The sequence below is a fragment of the Canis lupus genome, chromosome 12 (assembly GCF_011100685.1).
Source record: "Canis lupus familiaris isolate Mischka breed German Shepherd chromosome 12, alternate assembly UU_Cfam_GSD_1.0, whole genome shotgun sequence".
Classification (NCBI taxonomy): Eukaryota; Metazoa; Chordata; class Mammalia; order Carnivora; family Canidae; genus Canis; species Canis lupus.
Genome location: NC_049233.1, coordinates 65,486,233 through 65,498,857, shown reverse-complemented (window position 1 = coordinate 65,498,857; position 12,625 = coordinate 65,486,233). Strand labels below are relative to the sequence as shown.

The 12,625-nt window shown below is 37.0% G+C and overlaps 1 long non-coding RNA gene across 1 annotated transcript in view; it reads left to right on the top strand.

Moving 5' to 3' along the window:
* LOC111098383 overlaps positions 1–6,369 on the top strand; it is a 64,563-nt gene extending 58,194 nt beyond the window's left edge. The window contains exon 3 of the long non-coding RNA XR_005368104.1: positions 6,074–6,369. This is a non-coding gene — a long non-coding RNA (uncharacterized LOC111098383). The remainder of the gene's footprint in view (positions 1–6,073) is intronic.
* The last annotated feature ends 6,256 nt before the right edge of the window (positions 6,370–12,625 follow it).

The following is a 12,625-nucleotide window of genomic DNA, read 5'->3' as shown; positions in this document are numbered from 1 at the left end:
AGGCTCCATGCAGGGAGCCTGATGTTGGCCTCCATCCCGGGCCTTCAGGATCACGCTCTGGGCTGAAGGCGGTGCTAAAACGCTGAGCCACCCGGGCTACCCAATTAAAACTTTTAAAGATTAATTATTTTTAAGTTTTAATTTAAATTCCAGTTAGTTAACATATTAGTATTAGTTTCAGGTGTACAACATAGTGATTCAACACTTCCATACATCACCCAGTGCTCATCACGGCAAATGCACTCCTTAAATCCCATCACCTATTTAATTCATCCCCCACCCATCTCCCCTGTGGTAACCATCAGTTGGTTCTCTATAGCTAAGAGTTTGTTTCTTGGTTTGCCTCTCTCTTTTTTCCCTTTGCTTATTTGTTTTCTTAAATTCTACATATGAGCGAAATCATATGGTATTATTTTTCTCTGACTGACTTATTTCACTTACTGTAATACTCTCTAGCTCTATCTACGTTGTTGCAAATGGCAAGATTTCATTCTTTTTGGTGGCTGAATAGCATTCCACTGTGTATGTGTATATATATATGCATATATATGTACTACACCTTCTTTACCCATTCACCTGTCGGAGCTGTTTCCAGTTTGGCTATTGTTAATAGTGGTGCTATAAACATCAGGGTGCATATACACCTTTGAATTAGTATTTTTGTTGGGTAAACACCTAGTAGTGCAATTGCTGGATCATAAGATAGTTCTATTTTTAACTTTTTGAGGAACCTCCATACTTTATTTTCTAGCATGGCTGCACCAGCTTGCATTCCCACCAACAGTGCAAGAGGGTTCCCCTTTTTCTACATCATCACTAATACCTGTTGCTTCTTATGTTGCCGAGTTTAGCTATTTTGACAGGCGTGAGGTGACATTTCATTGTAGTTTTGATTTGTATTTCGATTTGTATTTGATGATTAGTGATGTTGAGAATCTTTTCATGTGTCTGTTGGCCATCTGTATGCCTTCTTTGGAGAAATGTCTATGTCTTCTGCCCATTTTTTAATTGGATTATTCAGTTTTTGGATGTTCAGTTTTGTAAGTTCTTTATATATTTTGGATACTAACCCTTTATCAGATATGTAATTTGCAAGTATCTTTTCCCATTCTGTAGGTTGCCTTTTAATTTTGTTTCCTTCACTATGCAGAAGAAGCTTTTTATTTTTATGAAGTCCCAGTAATTTATTTTTGCTTTTGTTTCCTTTGCCTCAGGAGACATATCTAGAAAGAAGTTGCCACAAATGATGTCAAAAAGGTTATTGTCTGTGTTCTCCTCTAGGATTTTTAAAGTTTCATATCTTCCACTTAGGTCTTTAACCTATTTTTGAAATTTTTAAAAGATTTTATTTATTTATTCATGAGAGACACACACAGAGAGAGGCAGAGACACAGGCAGAGGAAGAAGCAGGCTCTATGCAGGGAGCCTGATGTGGGACTCGATCCTCGGTCTCCAGGATCACGCCCTGGGCTGAAGGCGGTGCTAAACGGCTGAGCCACCCAGGCTGCCCTATTTCAAATTTGAGAACTTTTCCTCTACAGTCAGGAAGAAGACAGGGATGTCCACTCTCACCACTATTATTTAATATAGTACTGAAAGTCTTAGCTATAGCAATCAGACAACGAAAGAAAGGCATCCAAATTGGCAAGGAAGATGTAAAACTTTCACTATTTGCAGATGATATGATACTATATGCAGAAAACCTGAAAGACTCCATCAAAAAAATTGCTAGAACTAATACATGAATTTAGTAAAGTTGCAGGATAAAATATCCCATTTTATCCCATTTATATACCCAATAATGAAGCAGCAGAAAGAGAAATCAAGGAATCAATTTCATTTATAATGCACCAAAAACAGTAAGATACTTAGGAATAAACCTAACCAAAGAAGTGAAAGACCTGAAAACTATAAAACACTAATGAAAGAAACTGAAGAAGACACAAAGAAATGGAAAGACATTCCATGCTCATGGATTGAAGAATAAATATTGTTAAAATGTCTATACTACTCAAAGCAATCTGAACATTTATGCAATCCCTATCAAAATATCAACAGCATTTTTCACAGAGCTATAACCAAACAATCCTAAAATTTATATGAAACCGCAAAAGACCCTGAATAGCCGAAGCAGCCTTGGAGAAGAATAGCAGAGCTGGAGGCATCACAATTCTGGACTTTAAGTTATATTACAAACCTACAGTGATCAAAAACAGTATGGTACTGGCACAAAAATAGACATATAGATCAATGGAACAGAATAGAAAATCCAGAAATGAACCCACAAATATATGGTCAATGAATCTTTGACAAAGCAGGAAAGAATATCCAATGGGAAAAAGATAATCTCTTCAAGAAACGATGTTGGGAAAACTGGACAGCAACATGCAAAAGAATGAAATTGGACCACTTTCTTCTATCATACACAAAAATAAACTCAAAATGGATGAAAGACCTAAATGTGACCCATTCATGATTTTTAAAAACTTCTCAGCAAAATATTAATAGAATTTCCCTAACCTGATTATTTGATATCCACTAAAAACATACACACAAACAGCATGCTAAGTGGTGAAACTTCAGAAACATTCCTTTTCTTTAACATAAGTAATCTCCATGCACAATGTGGGGATCCAACTCATCCCCCCAATATCAAGAGTCAAATGCTCTACCAACTGAGCCAGCCAGATTCTCAGAAACATTCCTTTTAAAGTTAGGTGCAAGGCAATACTAAAATACTACCACTCCTACTTTTTAATACTGTATTGGAGATCCTTGACAACCTACTGGATTTTTAAAAAGTAGAATAAAAAGTTCAAAGAGACAAAATATATCTCTTAAGAGTTCTTAGTTATGAGCAGTAGATGCTGACTCTGGTTGATTAAGCAGAAACAGTTTATTACCAGAATATTTGACAGCTCACAGAATCTTTGGGAAAGCTGAAAAACTAGACTTAAGGCTGAATTTCCAGAAGTGCCTATAACATGCTGCAGAAATGTCTGACAAGGAATCCTTTGCTGCCACCACTGAGGCCTAGACATTATTGATAGACCATTATCACTTCTGTTCCTGCAACTTGACTGCAACTGCTACTCTTGCTCACACTGATGTCAGCTCTGCTCCATCACTGCTCTTAATGTCACTGCTGTCACCACTACAGTATCAGTAATTGCTTGTTCCTCAGCTGCAAGGAAGGCTGGGAAAGACGTCTGGAATATTTTAAGCTCCTAAAGAGGGAGCAGTCTTTATCCTACAACCAGACTCATAAAATGGGAAATTCCTCAAACATAGAAAAGAGTTCAGATGCTGGGTGGTCAAAACAAAGGATAAATGTACACACAGGAAAAGAAAAAATAAAAAGTGTTATTTGCAGATGCTATAATAATCTACATGGAAAATCTAAGGCGATTTATAGTCAAACTTGTAAAATTAATGAAGAAATTTAATTTCCTGACATACTACCACAAACATCAATGGTATTTCTATAAGTCAGCATTATGTAAATAATTTAAAAATGAATAGAAAAAGGATACCGTTCACTATAGTAAACATACTATACTATAACATACTTGGAAATAAATCTGACAAAAGATGTCTATATTTTTTTAAAAAGATTTTATTTATTTATTTGAGAAAGAGAGAGAGAGCATGAACAGGGGAAACAGTAGAGGGAGAGGGAGAAGCACACTTCCTGCCCAGCAAGGAGCGTGAAGCAGGGCTCAATCCCAGGATCCTAAAACTATGACCTGAGCTGAAGGCAGATGCTTACCAACTGAGCCACCCAGGTGCCCCAAGATGTATACATTTTTTTTTAAAGAGAAAACTATAACATATTACGAAGGACATAAGGATTTTTTTTTAAAGTAGAGGTACATATCATGTTCTTCTTTGGGAAGACTTGATTCCAAACACAACAATTTGATGTTTAAATTTAGCATAATTCCAGGTGGGATTTTTTAATGCAATTTGAGAAAGTGATTAAAATGCAAACAGGAGAGTAAATATCTAAAAATATCCCAAACAGTTCTAAACAAAATGAACAAGGAGGTGTGACTGCTTTTTAAAATATCATGTCATGGGTGCCTGGGTGGCTCAGTCAGTTGAGTGTCTGCCTTCAGCTCAGGTCATGATCCCAGAGTCCTGGGATCAGGTCCCTCATCAGGCTCCCTGCTCTGTGGGGAGTCTGCTTCTCTATCTCCTTCTGCCTGCCATTCCCCCTGCCTGTTGTGCTCTCTGTCAAATAAATAAATAAAATATTTTCAAAAAATCAAGTTATTATAAAACTTTAGAAATTAAAATAGTTTAATACTGGTTCAGAAATATTTGAAGAGATCAGGTGAAAGAGAAAGCCCAGAAACAGACTTAATGCATTTAGGGGATATTGAAATCAGGGGTAAAAAGATGGATCAGTTAATAAATAATGTTGGAACAATTCACTTTCCACATAGAAAAATAAAATTAAGATCTTAACTTCACACAAAACACAAAAACAAATTTCAGATAGATTAGAGCTTAAAGTGTAAAAAAAAAACCCAAACTTTAAACCATTTGAAGAAAATACAAGGAATATCTTTAGGATCTTGGGTTACAGAAAGTGTGTCCTTTTTAAATGTTCTCTCTCTCTCTCTCTCTCTCTTTTTTTTTTTTTTTTTTTTTTTTAGAGAGGGAAAGTAGGGAGGTGCAGATGGAGAAAGACAATCTTAAGCAGGCTCCACACTCAGTACAGAACTTGGAGCCCAGAGTCCAAAGCCCAGATCCAGGCTCAGTCTCACAACCCTGAGATCATGACCTGAGTCTAAATCAAGAGTTGGCTACTTAAACAACCGAGCCACCCAGGCACCCTTAGGTTTCTTAAAATAGACACAAAAAGTACAAATCATAAAGGCAAAGAACTGACATTTGACTACATAAGTTTTTTGTATGACAAAAGCCATATAATCAAAGTGTAATGAAATGCACAAGCAACTCAATAGAAAGATGGCTACAGGAGCACCTGGGTGGCTCAGCTGGTTGGGTGTCTGCCTTTGGCTCAGGTCATGGTCCTAGGACTCTGGAATTGAGTCCCCACATTAGGTCCCCTGCTCAGCAGTGCGTTTGCTTCTCCATCTATCTCTGCCCCTCCCTTTGCTTGTACTCTCTCTCAAGTAAATAAATAAAATCTTTTTTTTTAATTTTTAAAAATTTTTATTTATTTATGATAGTCAGAGAGAGAGAGAGAGAGAGAGAGAGAGAGGCAGAGACACAGGCAGAGGGAGAAGCAGGCTCCATGCACTGGGAGCCCGATGTGGGACTCGATCCCAGGTCTCCAGGATCGCGCCCTGGGCCAAAGGCAGGCGCTAAACCGCTGCGCCACCCAGGGATCCCTCTCAAGTAAATAAATAAAATCTTAAAAAAAATGGCTACAGTATGAACAGAAACTGAAGGGATTAGGAAACCCAAATGATTCACCAACATATGAAAAGATGCTCAACCTCCTAGGTAATTATGAAAAAACAACAATGAGATATCATGTATCACCAATTAAAAGGTTGATATGCAAGTTGGGAAAAGGTACCTCTTAAACTACTGGCATAAGTATAAACAGGTATAATCTTTTAGGAAAACAATTTGGAAGTATATTGTAGAATTTTAAGTGTGGTAATCCGTAGATTGAGTACTGAATAGTGGTTAAAAGGAACTAACTAGAATCTAAATACACCAACCATGAACTGATGTCAAAAATATTGAGAGAAAAAAAAGCAAGATGCACAATATACACATTATGAAATCATTTTTATAAATTGAAAGCATATGAAACATTGCACATTTTTATTTGTTTATAAAGAGTTCATTTATAGATATTCACAGAAAAGTATAAAATAATTAGCTACAAAGACACACACTTTGGTAGCCAACCCATAAGTTGATCCCCAATGAATCCTGCTTCCTGTTCTCCATGCCTTTCTATAATCTCCTCCCCTTGAGTTTGACCAGGGCTTAGTGATTTGCTTATAATGAATAGAAGTTATGGCATTACTTTCAAGATTACATATTTAAAAACTGACTTTTCTCTTATTGGCTCTGGCTCTTCTAGCTCCTATGAAACAAGTTGCATGTTGTGAGCTGCTCTATGGAAAGGTCCATGTGCCAAGGAACTGAGGGCAGCCTTTAACTAAGAGCAAGGAAGGAACTGAAGCTCTCGGTCTGATAATCCTCAAGGAACTGAAGCCTGCCCACAACCACTGAGTGAACTTGGAAGTGAATGCTGCCCTAGTTGAACCTGCAGCCCCAGGTAACACCTTGATTACAACCTTGTGAGGTCCTGGGCCAGAGGGTCCAGGTAAAGCACAAGAATTCCTGATCCATGGAAACTGTAACAAAATAAATGTTTTAAACCATTAAGTTTTGGGGTAATTTGTTTTGCAGCAATAGATACTAATAAATCACATTATGAGGGTTATAGTCTGGATTGGGAAGGGAGTGGGAGGGAATCGGAATAGAGGAAAAATACAGGAATTTAAAACATACTTTTATAGAAATGACTTTCAAAAAGCATGACAAAATGTTAATAACTGTTAAAATCTGGGTGGTGGGAACATGGATATATTTATTTGGTATATTAACATATATGATTTTCCATATTTTATTTTTCAAAAAAGAGAATAAATTCTCAATCCCAGACTAAGAGAAACCTAGGTCTGATATGTTCTAGCCCTCTAGACAGGAAAAATGCACCGTTTGTTTTCAGTTTCACATAGTTGTTAGAGGCTTTCTTGATCAACTCTTTAAGTTATTGTTTCATTTATTCTCCATAGAACTAGTTAAAAGTGAGGTCATTTAAATTCTAAATTCAAAAGCACCAGATTTTAAGAATGACGAGTCTATGGACAAGAAGAATGAAAAGTTGAAAGGGAACTGATTTGTCTTTGAAAATTATGTCACACTAAGTTGAAAACACAAATTTACCCAAGCACATATCAAAGAGGAGTAATGAGACAACTGTAACAATTATCCTACAATTCAGACAAAAATCCTGAAAGTACCATGGGCTACTTACATTTTTTGGTCCTTTCTTCTTTTGACTTTAAGATAAATCAACTTTAAAAATGTTTATTTCATGAAGATATATTTAAAAATTGTCATATGATAAAGTAGCAACTTATATATTGGATATATCATTTTTTATGACATTTGCTACCTTCTCACTTCTACTATAACTAACCATATATTTAAATCATTTGGGTAGGTTAAAAAATATTACTTGAGATAATTTAATAATTATGCAACCTCAAATTTTAGGCTTTGATTTTAAGGCTCAATTCCACATTTTATTCCTTCTCTTTGTCTTTTTTATTTTATTTTATTTATTTATTCATAAGAGACACACAGAGAGAGAGAGAGAGAGGCAGAGACACAGGCAGATGGAGAAGCAGGCTCCATGCAAGGAGCCTGATGTGGCTATTCCTTCTCTTTGGATTAACCAGCCAGCCAAGCCAGGCATCTTGACTTTCTCTTAAGTAAAATCTAGTAAATCAGTGTTTCTTACATTTCATAATGAATGGTACAATTAATATTTAATTAGAAGCATACCAGGAGGGGCACCCAGGTGTCACAGTTAGTTGAGGGTGGACTCTTAGTTTCTGCTCAGGTCATAATCTCAGGGTCATGGGATCAAGCCCGTGCTCAGCAGGGGTCTGCTTAGGACTCTGTCTCTCTCTTTCCCTTTGCCCCTCCCCCTTCCCTAAAAATAAATAAAAATGAATCTTTGGGGGGAAAAAGAAAGCATACAAATACAGGGAATTGAAAGCTACTCTGAACCTGTAAACGAGATGTTACATTTAAATTGCTCACATGTTGCAACCCACCCTCCGTAAAAAACTGCTGCATGTAAATTTAGAGATGGAGCTCTTTAAAATAACATGATTGCTTGTTACATTGAACCTCTCCCTTGCCATGTGTTCACCAAAAAAGTTCATTTTATCTAAAGAAGAAAGAGTCACAGATGCTTCAAAGAAGAAAAGGGGGAATTTTCACTACATTTGCTTTACAAAGAACATCCTGTACAAGTATTTAAGGGTGAGCAAACCTTACACTCATTAAAAAAAAAAACAAAAAAAAAAACCTTACACTCATTAATGCATGTCCCATCTACTCTTCCTTTTTCATAACCTTACAAAGCAGCACACTTGAGAAGTGATTAGTCCATCACAAAACATGAATCAATTTTGAATAAATATGTAGCTTTATATTTATTTATTATTGAAGTATAGTTGATATACAATGTCACATTAGTTTCAGGTGTATCACATAATGATTCAGCAGGTCCATACCTTATGCTGTGCTCGCCACAAGTGTAGCTCCCATCCGTCACCTTAAAATGCTATTACAATATCATTGATTATATTCTCTGTGCTGTACCTTTTAATCCTGTGACTTAGTCAATCCATAACTGGAAGCCTGTATCTTCCACTCCCTTTCATCTATTTTGCACATCCCCCACCTCTCCCTCTGGTGATCATTAGTTTGTTCTCTGTATGTATGGGTCTGTTTCTGTGTAGCTTTGTATTTAAAACAATGATTTAAAAAACTAATACTTGGGATCCCTGGGTGGCGCAGTGGTTTGGTGCCTGCCTTTGGCCCAGGGCGCGATCCTGGAGACCTGGGATCGAATCCCATATCCGGATCCCGATGCATGGAGCCTGCTTCTCCCTCTGCCTGTGTCTCTGCCCCCCTCTCTCTCTCTCTGTGACTATCATAAATAAATAAATTGAAAAAAAAACCTAATACTTTCTATCAGAATTTGTGTCATTACTGCTTCTAATATCATTATTATTATTTTTTAAATCAAACTTAGATATATCATTTCCAAGACTGAAGTAGAAGGTACATTTAAAGATGAAATTGCAGGATGCCTGGGTGGCTCAGCGGTTAAAGCGTCTGCCTTCGACTTGGCATGATCCCAGAGCCCCGGGATTGAGTCCCACATTGAGCTTCCTGTGGGGAGCCTGTTTCTCCCTCTGCCTATGTCTCTGCCTCTATCTCATGAATGAAGAAAATCTTAAAGAAGAAAAAAAAAAGATGGAACTCCAATTATGGGCTTTCTTATTTGAGTTGGGATGACAGTTGACCCTTGAACAATGTGGAGGTTATACACAGCAAGGGCTGATCCTTGTGCAGTGGAAAATTGGTGTATAACTTTTGAATCCCCCCAAACTTATTATTAATAGCCTACTGTTGACTGGAAGCCTTATTGATAACACAAGCAGTTGATTAATACATATTTTGTATAGGTACTACATATTGTATTATAATAAATCTAGAGAAAGATAAAATGTTATTAAGACAATCATTAAGAGGAGATACATTTATAGTATTGTATTTATCGAAAAATATCCATGTGTAACTGGACCTGCACAGTTTAAACCTGTGTTGTTCAAGGGTCTACTGTAAATATTTTTCTAAAAGGCAGAATGGAATAGGAACAGTGCAGAGGTTTGAGCCTTGGTGAAGTGAAGGAAGTCTTCAAGGTTGCTCAAAATGATCTTACAAATGTATCCCGGCTGTAGGAAGAGGGCTGGCTTTGCTGCAAAAAGGATTTCAAGCACAACTGCTTAGGGTGTGAAATATTTCTGACAACTTGGACTACATGTAGAGAATATGTATTTTAGAAACCTATCTATCTCGTTCTTTCCATCTGGGTCCAGAGGGCCTAATCATGGAATGAAGCAGAAAATAACCAAGCACTTGTGATCATTATGGAGATGAGGACTTGCAGAAAACCCTAAACATCCAAGATCTTGACATTCACAGGATCCAAAATTCATGCTCTAAAGGCAGAACATTTTGGGAAACAACTTATCACTCACAGAGTTCTGTCATTAAGGCATTATATTATTCTAATGAATATATCTTCTAATAATGGGCTGGGTGATATTCTAATATATTTTAAGAGGAAAGAAGGAGGGTTTTCCAGAAGTCATTATTTTAGACCTTATTATTTTAGAGAGATGCCTAGTTAACTCATGTTTATATATTTCCAGGAAAGTTGTGTTTGGTAATCTTGAAATTTTTTCCAAAGATTTATTAATTAGAGTGACAGAATACAAATGGGGTGGGTGGGGGAGCAGAGGGAGGAGGAGAAGCAAACTCCCCACTGAGCAGGGAGCCCACACTGAGCTCGATACCAGGACCCTGAGATCATGACCTGAGCTAAAGGCAGACACTCAAGTGACTGAGCCACCCAGGTGCCCAGTAATCTTGAATTTTAAATTTCTCTTCCTATGGTCTTTAAACAGAATAATAAGAGTCACATATGAATTTATTAAAGTCACATTTTTCCCAGGATATAATTCATTTGCCCAGAATCTATTTAATGAACCAATTTACGTTTGTGTGTGTTTATCTCCAGAGCTTAAGATTAGCATAGAATAGGTTTACTGCTTGCCTCGATATAATTATATTCTAAAACAGGAAAGTTTGATGTTTTTTAGGTGTCAGATTTTTGATGTGTCAGGTAAATATATTATTTCTTTAAGTGTTTATGAAATTTGGGGAGCCTGGGTGGCTCAGTTGGTTAAGCATTTGCCTTCCACTCAGGTCATGGTCTCAGGGTCCTGGGATCAAGTTCCGCATCAGGCTCCCTTCTCAGCAGGGAGTCTACTTCTCCCTTTCTATCTGTGCTCTCTGGTGCTCTCTCTCTCAAATAAAATATTTAAAATAAAGACTTTATGAAATTTGGAAAGAGTTTATGGATCTTTAATTATTTCTGTGTACTCTTAGATGTCTCAGGATCTCAGGCTGGAACCCATTGGCTTACAGGATGGAAACAACTGAGTCACTACTTGTCCATTCTGGTCATTTCAAGCACTTGTGATAATTGAATCTCTGCAAAGCTGACCCGGATAATTAACATATATTTGAATTTGAAGATGGCTCAAAATCTAGTAATAAATTTGCCACAGTCAGTTAAATCTCTTTGTGTGAGAATGGTTCAAATAATGAGCTGTATTTTTTTTTAAGATTGTATTTATTCACGAGAGAGAGAGAGAGAGAGAGAGAGAGGCAGAAACACAGGCAGTGAGAGAAGCTGGCTCCATGCAGGGAACCTGACATGGGACTCGATCCCAGGTCTCCAGGATCACACCCTGGGCCGAAGGCAGGCACTAAAACCGCTGAGCCACCCAGGGATCCCCATGAACTGTATTTTTAAGAAACCATACTTTCAGTATGAATTAAGGGGAGTCACCCAAACCCCAGTTGCCTCAAAATTTCTCCTTTCACTCAATCTACCTTGAAGATCATCCACTTCTTTTTCCTCAGCATGGACTCCAGTAAGCTACTCTTTAATAGCACTTTTTCATTAGGAGTGAAGTGAAGGATCTTGCAATGGGTCATTAGGAATGAAGTGAAGGATCTTGCAATGGGTACCTATTAAGTTTGACAGCTAGCCTCCCTTCTCTACAAACTTCTCTCTTTCCCCCTTTTCTACATGGTCACAGGATAGACTCCTGAGCAGCCATGGTTATAAATTATGTCCCCTAACTTTCATGTTAAATACAGTTTGGGCTGGGTAGAGACTCAGCCTTGAGAAATTTGGAATTGGGAATAAGAGATGTGGTTTAAGTTGAAATCTTTAATGCAGGAGATATAAAATGGTTTGTGCAGCCATATTTTCTACCATGAAGACTGGGTAGTTAAAGAGATATATAAAGTGGAGCAAAGAAAGTGTCTCACGCATACAGTTCCATCCTGAGACATGGCCTTGGTTTCATCCTTATATTTTCTACTTTTTGCTTAAGTTCATTTGGTTTCTGTTTCTTGAAACCAAAGTAATCCAAGAGATAGACTGTCTTGATAGAAGCCTACTGCTTAGTCCTACAGTCACATTGCCTCTATCACATCAGCCAGTACTTATTTTTGAATGCACAAAGAATCCAGTCCCTAAAGATCTAGGAATACAATCAAGGTACCCCAGAAAAGTCAAAATGAGTTCAGAGAAGTCCAAGATTTACATGCACATATAAATGTATGTGTATGTAAATATATTCACATATATATTTCTTTTCTATAAAATCAAGTAATTATTTTTTTAACTCATTTTATCATCACACAATCCTTTTTTTTTTTTTTTACACCCAACATGGGGCTTGAATTCACAACTGTAAGATTAAGAGTTGCATGCTCTACCAACTGAGCCAGCCAAGCATCCCTTAAGTAATTAGTTCAAATAGCTATCACAGTCTTTAAAATGTCTAAGACACTAATAAAATAGAATAGATAGGCAATTATCTCCCCTGTGATACCTAGAGCAGCAGAAGTCTCTTTTGTGGGTAATTTCTTTTTCTAACTTGGGGAAGAAAAGAGTGACCCTGTCCATAGTTTCATTATTCAAATACAGAAAGCATAGCTCTCCATTCTTCATAAAAAGCTGGGGTGGACACAGCTGGTAAAAACTGGATAATTAAAATATTAATCAGAACAGGAGAGATAAAATGACTTTATTTGAATGAAGCAGTTGGACCAAATTAAAATTGGAAGAAAAATAAAATAGGTCACAAAAGAAACAAAGCAAACAATCTGACATTGTCCAGGTCTTCAAGAAGCACAGTAGAAGGATGTTAACAAGTAGTACTTGCTCTAAAATGTT